At 42.0% G+C, this 9200-nt stretch overlaps 43 pseudogenes; all 43 read right to left on the bottom strand.

Annotated features, from left to right (window-relative positions):
• Nucleotides 1-167: 167 nt before the first annotated feature.
• On the bottom strand, nt 168-286 carry LOC142702401 (5S ribosomal RNA; annotated as a pseudogene).
• Nucleotides 287-539: 253 nt separating this feature from the next.
• On the bottom strand, nt 540-658 carry LOC142702286 (5S ribosomal RNA; annotated as a pseudogene).
• A 67-nt stretch (nt 659-725) lies between these two features.
• LOC142702356 (5S ribosomal RNA) lies at nt 726-844 on the bottom strand (annotated as a pseudogene).
• A 67-nt stretch (nt 845-911) lies between these two features.
• Nucleotides 912-1030, bottom strand: LOC142702253 (5S ribosomal RNA; annotated as a pseudogene).
• Nucleotides 1031-1097: 67 nt separating this feature from the next.
• LOC142702375 (5S ribosomal RNA) lies at nt 1098-1216 on the bottom strand (annotated as a pseudogene).
• A 67-nt stretch (nt 1217-1283) lies between these two features.
• LOC142702368 (5S ribosomal RNA) lies at nt 1284-1402 on the bottom strand (annotated as a pseudogene).
• Nucleotides 1403-1469: 67 nt separating this feature from the next.
• Nucleotides 1470-1588, bottom strand: LOC142702390 (5S ribosomal RNA; annotated as a pseudogene).
• A 67-nt stretch (nt 1589-1655) lies between these two features.
• On the bottom strand, nt 1656-1774 carry LOC142702352 (5S ribosomal RNA; annotated as a pseudogene).
• Nucleotides 1775-1841: 67 nt separating this feature from the next.
• Nucleotides 1842-1960, bottom strand: LOC142702402 (5S ribosomal RNA; annotated as a pseudogene).
• Nucleotides 1961-2027: 67 nt separating this feature from the next.
• Nucleotides 2028-2146, bottom strand: LOC142702227 (5S ribosomal RNA; annotated as a pseudogene).
• A 67-nt stretch (nt 2147-2213) lies between these two features.
• Nucleotides 2214-2332, bottom strand: LOC142702357 (5S ribosomal RNA; annotated as a pseudogene).
• Nucleotides 2333-2399: 67 nt separating this feature from the next.
• Nucleotides 2400-2518, bottom strand: LOC142702348 (5S ribosomal RNA; annotated as a pseudogene).
• Nucleotides 2519-2585: 67 nt separating this feature from the next.
• On the bottom strand, nt 2586-2704 carry LOC142702232 (5S ribosomal RNA; annotated as a pseudogene).
• A 253-nt stretch (nt 2705-2957) lies between these two features.
• Nucleotides 2958-3076, bottom strand: LOC142702266 (5S ribosomal RNA; annotated as a pseudogene).
• A 67-nt stretch (nt 3077-3143) lies between these two features.
• Nucleotides 3144-3262, bottom strand: LOC142702389 (5S ribosomal RNA; annotated as a pseudogene).
• Nucleotides 3263-3329: 67 nt separating this feature from the next.
• LOC142702299 (5S ribosomal RNA) lies at nt 3330-3448 on the bottom strand (annotated as a pseudogene).
• Nucleotides 3449-3515: 67 nt separating this feature from the next.
• Nucleotides 3516-3634, bottom strand: LOC142702236 (5S ribosomal RNA; annotated as a pseudogene).
• A 67-nt stretch (nt 3635-3701) lies between these two features.
• LOC142702222 (5S ribosomal RNA) lies at nt 3702-3820 on the bottom strand (annotated as a pseudogene).
• Nucleotides 3821-3887: 67 nt separating this feature from the next.
• On the bottom strand, nt 3888-4006 carry LOC142702216 (5S ribosomal RNA; annotated as a pseudogene).
• Nucleotides 4007-4259: 253 nt separating this feature from the next.
• Nucleotides 4260-4378, bottom strand: LOC142702292 (5S ribosomal RNA; annotated as a pseudogene).
• Nucleotides 4379-4445: 67 nt separating this feature from the next.
• LOC142702271 (5S ribosomal RNA) lies at nt 4446-4564 on the bottom strand (annotated as a pseudogene).
• A 67-nt stretch (nt 4565-4631) lies between these two features.
• LOC142702313 (5S ribosomal RNA) lies at nt 4632-4750 on the bottom strand (annotated as a pseudogene).
• A 67-nt stretch (nt 4751-4817) lies between these two features.
• On the bottom strand, nt 4818-4936 carry LOC142702304 (5S ribosomal RNA; annotated as a pseudogene).
• Nucleotides 4937-5372: 436 nt separating this feature from the next.
• Nucleotides 5373-5491, bottom strand: LOC142702360 (5S ribosomal RNA; annotated as a pseudogene).
• A 67-nt stretch (nt 5492-5558) lies between these two features.
• On the bottom strand, nt 5559-5677 carry LOC142702383 (5S ribosomal RNA; annotated as a pseudogene).
• A 67-nt stretch (nt 5678-5744) lies between these two features.
• LOC142702398 (5S ribosomal RNA) lies at nt 5745-5863 on the bottom strand (annotated as a pseudogene).
• A 67-nt stretch (nt 5864-5930) lies between these two features.
• LOC142702394 (5S ribosomal RNA) lies at nt 5931-6049 on the bottom strand (annotated as a pseudogene).
• A 67-nt stretch (nt 6050-6116) lies between these two features.
• On the bottom strand, nt 6117-6235 carry LOC142702252 (5S ribosomal RNA; annotated as a pseudogene).
• A 67-nt stretch (nt 6236-6302) lies between these two features.
• LOC142702245 (5S ribosomal RNA) lies at nt 6303-6421 on the bottom strand (annotated as a pseudogene).
• A 67-nt stretch (nt 6422-6488) lies between these two features.
• Nucleotides 6489-6607, bottom strand: LOC142702237 (5S ribosomal RNA; annotated as a pseudogene).
• A 67-nt stretch (nt 6608-6674) lies between these two features.
• On the bottom strand, nt 6675-6793 carry LOC142702380 (5S ribosomal RNA; annotated as a pseudogene).
• Nucleotides 6794-6860: 67 nt separating this feature from the next.
• On the bottom strand, nt 6861-6979 carry LOC142702279 (5S ribosomal RNA; annotated as a pseudogene).
• Nucleotides 6980-7046: 67 nt separating this feature from the next.
• LOC142702315 (5S ribosomal RNA) lies at nt 7047-7165 on the bottom strand (annotated as a pseudogene).
• Nucleotides 7166-7232: 67 nt separating this feature from the next.
• On the bottom strand, nt 7233-7351 carry LOC142702280 (5S ribosomal RNA; annotated as a pseudogene).
• Nucleotides 7352-7418: 67 nt separating this feature from the next.
• Nucleotides 7419-7537, bottom strand: LOC142702412 (5S ribosomal RNA; annotated as a pseudogene).
• A 67-nt stretch (nt 7538-7604) lies between these two features.
• Nucleotides 7605-7723, bottom strand: LOC142702306 (5S ribosomal RNA; annotated as a pseudogene).
• Nucleotides 7724-7790: 67 nt separating this feature from the next.
• On the bottom strand, nt 7791-7909 carry LOC142702388 (5S ribosomal RNA; annotated as a pseudogene).
• Nucleotides 7910-7976: 67 nt separating this feature from the next.
• LOC142702322 (5S ribosomal RNA) lies at nt 7977-8095 on the bottom strand (annotated as a pseudogene).
• Nucleotides 8096-8162: 67 nt separating this feature from the next.
• LOC142702400 (5S ribosomal RNA) lies at nt 8163-8281 on the bottom strand (annotated as a pseudogene).
• Nucleotides 8282-8348: 67 nt separating this feature from the next.
• LOC142702215 (5S ribosomal RNA) lies at nt 8349-8467 on the bottom strand (annotated as a pseudogene).
• A 67-nt stretch (nt 8468-8534) lies between these two features.
• Nucleotides 8535-8653, bottom strand: LOC142702374 (5S ribosomal RNA; annotated as a pseudogene).
• A 67-nt stretch (nt 8654-8720) lies between these two features.
• LOC142702284 (5S ribosomal RNA) lies at nt 8721-8839 on the bottom strand (annotated as a pseudogene).
• Nucleotides 8840-8906: 67 nt separating this feature from the next.
• Nucleotides 8907-9025, bottom strand: LOC142702328 (5S ribosomal RNA; annotated as a pseudogene).
• Between the last annotated feature and the right edge of the window lie 175 nt (nt 9026-9200).

The following is a 9200-nucleotide window of genomic DNA, read 5'->3' as shown; positions in this document are numbered from 1 at the left end:
TCCCAGACAGTCTCCCACACTGGTACTAGCGAGGACTTAAGCTGTGTAACTTCTGCGATCAGACGAGAGCAGGCACATTCAGCTTAGAATGGCCATTGACGTTAAATCCTTTAATCCATAGTCCTATTTAATCTATTGTGAAACAAAATCTAAACGACATAATAAAAAGTCAACCGCACCACGGATTCCCAGACAGTCTACCACACTGGTACTAGCGAGGCCTTAAGCTGTGTAACTTCTGCGTTCTGACGAGAGCAGGCACATTCAGCTTAGAATGGCCATTGACGTTAAATGCTTTAATCCATAGTCCTTTTTAATCTATTGTGAAACAAAATCTAAACGACATAATAAAAAGTCAACCGCACCACGGATTCCCAGAAAGTCTCCCACACTGGTACTAGCGAGCCCTTATGCTGTGTAACTTATGCGATCTGACGAGAGCAGGGACATTCAGCTTAGAATGGCCATTGACCTTAAATGCTTTAATCCATAGTCCTTTTTAATCGATTGTGAAACAAAATCTAAACAACATAATAAAAAGTCAACCGCACCACGGATTCCCAGACAGTCTCCCACACTGGTACTAGCGAGGCCTTAAGCTGTGTAACTTATGCGATCTGACGAGAGCAGGGACATTCAGCTTAGAATGGCCATTGACATTAAATGCTTTAATCCATAGTCCTTTTTAATCGATTGTGAAACAAAATCTAAACAACATAATAAAAAGTCAACCGCACCACGGATTCCCAGACAGTCTCCCACACTGGTACTAGCGAGCCCTTAAGCTGTGTAACTTCTGCGATCTGACGAGAGCAGGGACATTCAGCTTAGAATAGCCATTGACATTAAATGCTTTAATCCATAGTCCTTTTTAATCGATTGTGAAACAAAATCTAAACGACATAATAAAAAGTCAACCGCACCACGGATTCCCAGACAGTCTCCCACACTGGTACTAGCGAGGCCTTAAGCTGTGTAACTTCTGCGATCTGACGAGAGCAGGCACATTCAGCTTAGAATGTCCATTGACATTAAATTCTGTAATCCATAGTCCTTTTTAATCGATTGTGAAACAAAATCTAAACGACATAATAAAAATTCAACCGCACCACGGATTCCCAGACAGTCTCCCACACTGGTACTAGCGAGGCCTTAAGTTGTGTAACTTCTGCATTCTGACGAGAGCAGGCACATTCAGCTTAGAATGGCCACTGACGTTAAATGCTTTAATCCATAGTCCTATTTAATCTATTGTGAAACAAAATCTAAACAACATAATAAAAAGTCAATCGCACCACGGATTCCCAGACAGTCTCCCACACTGTTACTAGCGAGGCCTTAAGCTGTGTAACTTATGCGATCTGACGAGAGCAGGGACATTCAGCTTAGAATGGCCATTGACATTAAATGCTTTAATCCAAAGTCCTTTTTAATCGATTGTGAAACAAAATCTAAACGACATAATAAAAAGTCAACCGCACCACGGATTCCCAGACAGTCTCCCACACTGGTACTAGCGAGGCCTTAAGCTGTGTAACTTCTGCGATCTGACGAGAGCAGGGACATTCAGCTTAGAATGGCCATTGACATTAAATGCTTTAATCCATAGTCCTTTTTAATCGATTGTGAAACAAAATCTAAACGACATAATAAAAATTCAACCGCACCACGGATTCCCAGACAGTCTCCCACACTGGTACTAGCGAGGCCTTAAGCTGTGTAACTTCTGCGATCTGACGAGAGCAGGCACATTCAGCTTAGAATGGCCATTTTCGTTAAATGCTTTAATCCATAGTCCTTTTTAATCGATTGTGAAACAAAATCTAAACGTCATAATAAAAAGTCAACCGCACCACGGATTCCCAGACAGTCTCCCACACTGGTACTAGCGAGGCCTTAAACTGTGTAACTTCTGCGATCTGACGAGAGCAGGCACATTCAGCTTAGAATGGCCATTGACATTAAATGCTTTAATCCATAGTCCTTTTTAATCGAATGTGAAACAAAATCTAAACGACATAATAAAAAGTCAACCGCACCACGGATTCCCAGACAGTCTCCCACACTGGTACTAGCGAGGCCTTAAGCTGTGTAACTTCTGCGATCTGACGAGAGCAGGCACATTCAGTTTAGAATGGCCATTGACATTAAATGCTTTAATCCATAGTCCTTTTTAATCGATTGTGAAACAAAATCTAAACGACATAATAAAAAGGCAACCGCACCACGGATTCCCAGACAGTCTCCCACACTGGTGCTAGCGAGGCCTTAAGCTGTGTAACTTCTGCGATCTGACGAGAGCAGGGACATTCAGCTTAGAATGGCCATTGACATTAAATGCTTTAATCCATAGTCCTTTTTAATCGATTGTGAAACAAAATCTAAACGACATAATAAAAATTCAACCGCACCACGGATTCCCAGACAGTCTCCCACACTGGTACTAGCGAGGACTTAAGCTGGGTAACTTCTGCGATCTGACGAGAGCAGGCACATTCAGCTTAGAATGGCCATTGACGTTAAATCCTTTAATCCATAGTCCTATTTAATCTATTGTGAAACAAAATCTAAACGACATAATAAAAAGTCAACCGCACCACGGATTCCCAGACAGTCTCCCACACTGGTACTAGCGAGGCCTTAAGCTGTGTAACTTCTGCGTTCTGACGAGAGCAGGCACATTCAGCTTAGAATGGCCATTGACGTTAAATGCTTTAATCCATAGTCCTATTTAATCTATTGTGAAACAAAATCTAAACGACATAATAAAAAGTCAACCGCACCACGGATTCCCAGACAGTCTCCCACACTGGTACTAGCGAGGTGTTAAGCTGTGTAACTTCTGCGATCTAACGAGGGCAGGCACATTCAGCTTAGAATGGCCATTGACATTAAATGCTTTAATCCATAGTCCTTTTTAATCGATTGTGAAAAAAAATCTAAACGACATAATAAAAAGTCAACCGCACCACGGATTCCCAGACAGTCTCCCACACTGCTACTAGCGAGGCCTTAAGCTGTGTAACTTCTGCGTTCTGACGAAAGCAGGCACATTCAGCTTAGAATGGCCATTGACGTTAAATGCTTTAATCCATAGTCCTATTTAATCTATTGTGAAAAAAAATCTAAACGACATAATAAAAAGTCAACCGCACCACGGATTCCCAGACAGTCTCCCACACTGGTACTAGCGAGGCCTTAAGCTGTGTAACTTCTGCGATCTGACGAGAGCAGGGACATTCAGCTTAGAATGGCCATTGACATTAAATGCTTTAATCCATAGTCTTTTTTAATCGATTGTGAAACAAAATCTAAACGACATAATAAAAAGTCAACCACACCACGGATTCCCAGACAGTCTCCCACACTGGTACTAGCGAGGCCTTAAGCTGTGTAACTTCTGCGATCTGACGAGAGCAGGCACATTCAGCTTAGAATGTCCATTGACATTAAATGCTGTAATCCATAGTCCTTTTTAATCGATTGTGAAACAAAATCTAAACGACATAATAAAAATTCAACCGCACCACGGATTCCCAGACAGTCTCCCACACTGGTACTAGCGAGGCCTTAAGCTGTGTAACTTCTGCGATCTGACGAGAGCAGGCACATTCAGCTTAGAATGGCCATTGACATTAAATGCTTTAATCCATAGTCCTTTTTAATCGATTGTGAAACAAAATCTAAACGACATAATAAAAAGTCAACCACACCACGGATTCCCAGACAGTCTCCCACACTGGTACTAGCGAGGCCTTAAGCTGTGTAACTTCTGCGTTCTGACGAGAGCAGGCACATTCAGCTTAGAATGGCCACTGACGTTAAATGCTTTAATCCATAGTCCTATTTAATCTATTGTGAAACAAAATCTAAACGACATAATAAAAAGTCAACCGCACCACGGATTCCCAGACAGTCTCCCACACTGGTACTAGCGAGGCCTTAAGCTGTGTAACTTCTGCGATCTGACGAGAGCAGGCACATTCAGCTTAGAATGGCCATTGAAGTTAAATGCTTTAATCCATAGTCCTATTTAATCTATTGTGAAACAAAATCTAAACGACATAATAAAGAGTCAACCGCACCACGGATTCCCAGACAGTCTCCCACACTGTTACTAGCGAGGCGTTAAGCTGTGTAACTTCTGCGATCTAACGAGGGCAGGCACATTCAGCTTAGAATGGCCATTGACATTAAATGCTTTAATCCATAGTCCTTTTTAATCGATTGTGAAACAAAATCTAAACGACATAATAAAAAGTCAACCGCACCACGGATTCCCAGACAGTCTCCCACACTTGTACTAGCGAGGCCTTAAGCTGTGTAACTTCTGCGATCTGACGAGAGCAGGCACATTCAGCTTAGAATGGCCAATGACATTAAAAACCTTAATCCATAGTCCTATTTAATCTATTGTGAAACAAAATCTAAACGACATAATAAAAAGTCAACTGCACCACGGATTCCCAGACAGTCTCCCACACTGTTACTAGCGAGGCCTTAAGCTGTGTAACTTCTGCGATCTGACGAGAGCAGGCACATTCAGCTTAGAATGGCCATTGACATTAAATGCTTTAATCCATAGTCCTTTTTAATCGATTGTGAAACAAAATCTAAACGACATAATAAAAAGTCAACCACACCACGGATTCCCAGACAGTCTCCCACACTGGTACTAGCGAGGCCTTAAGCTGTGTAACTTCTGCGATCTGACGAGAGCAGGGACATTCCGCTTAGAATGGCCATTGACATTAAATGCTTTAATCCATAGTCCTTTTTAATCGATTGTGAAACAAAATCTAAACGACATAATAAAAATTCAACCGCACCACGGATTCCCAGACAGTCTCCCACACTGATACTAGCGAGGCCTTAAGCTGTGTAACTTCTGCGATCTGACGAGAGCAGGCACATTCAGCTTAGAATGGCCATTGACGTTAAATGCTCTAATCCATAGTCCTATTTAATCTATTGTGAAACAAAATCTAAACGACATAATAAAAAGTCAACCGCACCACGGATTCCCAGACAGTCTCCCACACTGGTACTAGGGAGGCGTTAAGCTGTGTAACTTCTGCGATCTAACGAAAGCAGGCACATTCAGCTTAGAATGGCCATTGACAAATGCTTTAATCCATAGTCTTTTTTAATCGATTGTGAAACAAAATCTAAACGACATAATAAAAATTCAACCGCATCATGGATTCCCAGACAGTCTCCCACACTGGTACTAGCGAGGCCTTAAGCTGTGTAACTTCTGCGTTCTGACGAGAGCAGGCACATCCAGTTTAGAATGGCCATTGACGTTAAATGCTTTAATCCATAGTCCTATTTAATCTATTGTGAAAAAAAATCTAAACGACATAATAAAAAGTCAACCGCACCACGGATTCCCAGACAGTCTCCCACACTGGTACTAGCGAGGCGTTAAGCTGTGTAACGTCTGCGATCTAACGAGAGCAGGCACATTCAGCTTAGAATGGCCATTGACGTTAAATGCTTTAATCCATAGTCCTTTTTAATCGATTGTGAAACAAAATCTAAACGACATAATAAAAAGTCAACGGCACCACGGATTCCCAGACAGTCTCCCACACTGGTACTAGCGAGGCCTTAAGCTGTGTAACTTCTGCGATCTGACGAGAGCAGGCACATTCAGCTTAGAATGGCCATTGACATTAAAAGCCTTAATCCATAGTCCTATTTAATCTATTGTGAAACAAAATCTAAACAACATAATAAAAAGTCAACCACACCACGGATTCCCAGACAGTCTCCCACACTGGTACTAGTGAGGCCTTAAGCTGTGTAACTTCTGCGTTCTGACGAGAGCAGGCACATTCAGCTTAGAATGGCCATTGACGTTAAATGCTTTAATCCATAGTCCTATTTAATCTATTGTGAAACAAAATCTAAACGACATAATAAAAAGTCAACCGCACCACGGATTCCCAGTCAGTCTCCCACACTGGTACTAGCGAGGCCTTAAGCTGTGTAACTTCTGCGATCTGACGAGAGCAGGCATATTCAGCTTAGAATGGCCATTGACATTAAATGCTTTAATCCATAGTCCTTTTTAATCGATTGTGAAACAAAATCTAAACGACATAATAAAAAGTCAACCGCACCACGGATTCCCAGACAGTCTCCCACACTGGTACTAGCGAGGCCTTAAGCTGTGTAACTTCTGCGATCTGACGAGAGCAGGCACATTCAGCTTAGAATGTCCATTGACATTAAATGCTGTAATCCATAGTCCTTTTTAATCGATTGTGAAACAAAATCTAAACGACATAATAAAAATTCAACCGCACCACGGATTCCCAGACAGTCTCCCACACTGGTACTAGCGAGGCCTTAAGCTGTGTAACTTCTGCGTTCTGACGAGAGCAGGCACATTCAGCTTAGAATGGCCACTGACGTTAAATGCTTTAATCCATAGTCCTATTTAATCGATTGTGAAACAAAATCTAAACGACATAATAAAAAGTCAACCGCACCACGGATTCCCAGACAGTCTCCCACACTTGTACTAGCGAGGCCTTAAGCTGTGTAACTTCTGCGATCTGACGAGAGCAGGCACATTCAGCTTAGAATGGCTATTGACATTAAAAGCCTTAATCCATAGTCCTATTTAATCTATTGTGAAACAAAATCTAAACAACATAATAAAAAGTCAACTGCACCACGGATTCCCAGACAGTCTCCCACACTGGTACTAGCGAGGCCTTAAGCTGTGTAACTTCTGCGATCTGACGAGAGCAGGCACATTCAGCTTAGAATGGCCATTGACATTAAATGCTTTAATCCATAGTCCTTTTTAATCGATTGTGAAACAAAATCTAAACGACATAATAAAAAGTCAACCTCACCACGGATTCCCAGACAGTCTCCCACACTGGTACTAGCGAGGCCTTAAGCTGTGTAACTTCTGCGATCTGACGAGAGCAGGGACATTCAGCTTAGAATGGCCATTGACAGTAAATGCTTTAATCCATAGTCCTTTTTAATCGATTGTGAAACAAAATCTAAACGACATAATAAAAATTCAACCGCACCACGGATTCCCAGACAGTCTCCCACACTGGTACTAGCGAGGACTTAAGCTGTGTAACTTCTGCGATCTGACGAGAGCAGGCACATTCAGCTTAGAATGGCCATTGACGTTAAATCCTTTAATCCATAGTCCTATTTAATCTATTGTGAAACAAAATCTAAACGACATAATAAAAAGTCAACCGCACCACAGATACCCAGACAGTCTCCCACACTGGTACTAGCGAGGCCTTAAGCTGTGTAACTTCTGCGATCTGACGAGAGCAGGCACATTCAGCTTAGAATGGCCATTGACATTAAATGCTTTAATCCATAGTCCTTTTTAATCGAATGTGAAACAAAATCTAAACGACATAATAAAAAGGCAACCGCACCACGGATTCCCAGACAGTCTCCCACACTGGTACTAGCGAGGCCTTAAGCTGTGTAACTTCTGCGATCTGACGAGAGCAGGCACATTCAGCTTAGAATGGCCATTGACGTTAAATGCTTTAATCCATAGTCCTATTTAATCTATTGTGAAACAAAATCTAAACGACATAATAAAAAGTCAACCGCACCACGGATTCCCAGACAGTCTCCCACACTGGTACTAGCAAGGCTTTAAGCTGTGTAACTTCTGCGATCTGACGAGAGCAGGCACATTCAGCTTAGAATGGCCATTGACATTAAATGCTTTAATCCATAGTCCTTTTTAATCGATTGTGAAACAAAATCTAAACGACATAATAAAAAGTCAACCGCACCACGGATTCCCAGACAGTCTCCCACACTGGTACTAGCGAGGCCTTAAGCTGTGTAACTTCTGCGATCTGACGAGAGCAGGGACATTCAGCTTAGAATGGCCATTGACATTAAATGCTTTAATCCATAGTCCTTTTTAATCGATTGTGAAACAAAATCTAAACGACATAATAAAAATTCAACCGCACCACGGATTCCCAGACAGTCTCCCACACTGGTACTAGCGAGGACTTAAGCTGTGTAACTTCTGCGATCAGACGAGAGCAGGCACATTCAGCTTAGAATGGCCATTGACATTAAATCCTTTAATCCATGGTCCTATTTAATCTATTGTGAAACAAAATCTAAACGACATAATAAAAAGTCAACCGCACCACGGATTCCCAGACAGTCTACCACACTGGTACTAGCGAGGCCTTAAGCTGTGTAACTTCTGCGTTCTGACGAGAGCAGGCACATTCAGCTTAGAATGGCCATTGACGTTAAATGCTTTAATCCATAGTCCTATTTAATCTATTGTGAAACAAAATCTAAACGACATAATAAAAAGTCAACCGCACCACGGATTCCCAGACAGTCTCCCACACTGGTACTAGCGAGGCCTTAAGCTGTGTAACTTCTGCGATCTGACGAGAGCAGGCACATTCAGCTTAGAATGGCCATTGAAGTTAAATGCTTTAATCCATAGTCCTATTTAATCTATTGTGAAACAAAATCTAAACGACATAATAAAAAGTCAACCGCACCACGGATTCCCAGACAGTCTCCCACACTGGTACTAGCGAGGCGTTAAGCTGTGTAACTTCTGCGATCTAACGAGGGCAGGCACATTCAGCTTAGAATGGCCATTGACATTAAATGCTTTAATCCATAGTCCTTTTTAATCGATTGTGAAACAAAATCTAAACGACATAATAAAAAGTCAACCGCACCACGGATTCCCAGACAGTCTCCCACACTGGTACTAGCGAGGCCTTAAGCTGTGTAACTTATGCGATCTGACGAGAGCAGGGACATTCAGCTTAGAATGGCCATTGACATTAAATGCTTTAATCCATAGTCCTTTTTAATCGATTGTGAAACAAAATCTAAACAACATAATAAAAAGTCAACCGCACCACGGATTCCCAGACAGTCTCCCACACTGGTACTAGCGAGCCCTTAAGCTGTGTAACTTCTGCGATCTGACGAGAGCAGGGACATTCAGCTTAGAATGGCCATTGACATTAAATGTAGAGATGAGCGAACTTATGAAAAGTTCGGTTCGGCAAGTTCGCCGAATTTCGTGCAAAAGTTCGATTCGGACCGAACTAGTTCTGACCGAACCTGTAATACAAGAAAGCCCCTAAAAATCGTGTATAACACTGTTTTAAAGCCCTAGAAGCCCTGTATAACACTCT

The sequence above is a fragment of the Rhinoderma darwinii genome, unplaced genomic scaffold (assembly GCF_050947455.1).
Source record: "Rhinoderma darwinii isolate aRhiDar2 unplaced genomic scaffold, aRhiDar2.hap1 Scaffold_2289, whole genome shotgun sequence".
Classification (NCBI taxonomy): Eukaryota; Metazoa; Chordata; class Amphibia; order Anura; family Rhinodermatidae; genus Rhinoderma; species Rhinoderma darwinii.
Note: the sequence above shows the minus strand (reverse complement) of the source record. Positions and strands in the feature narration are given on the sequence as shown.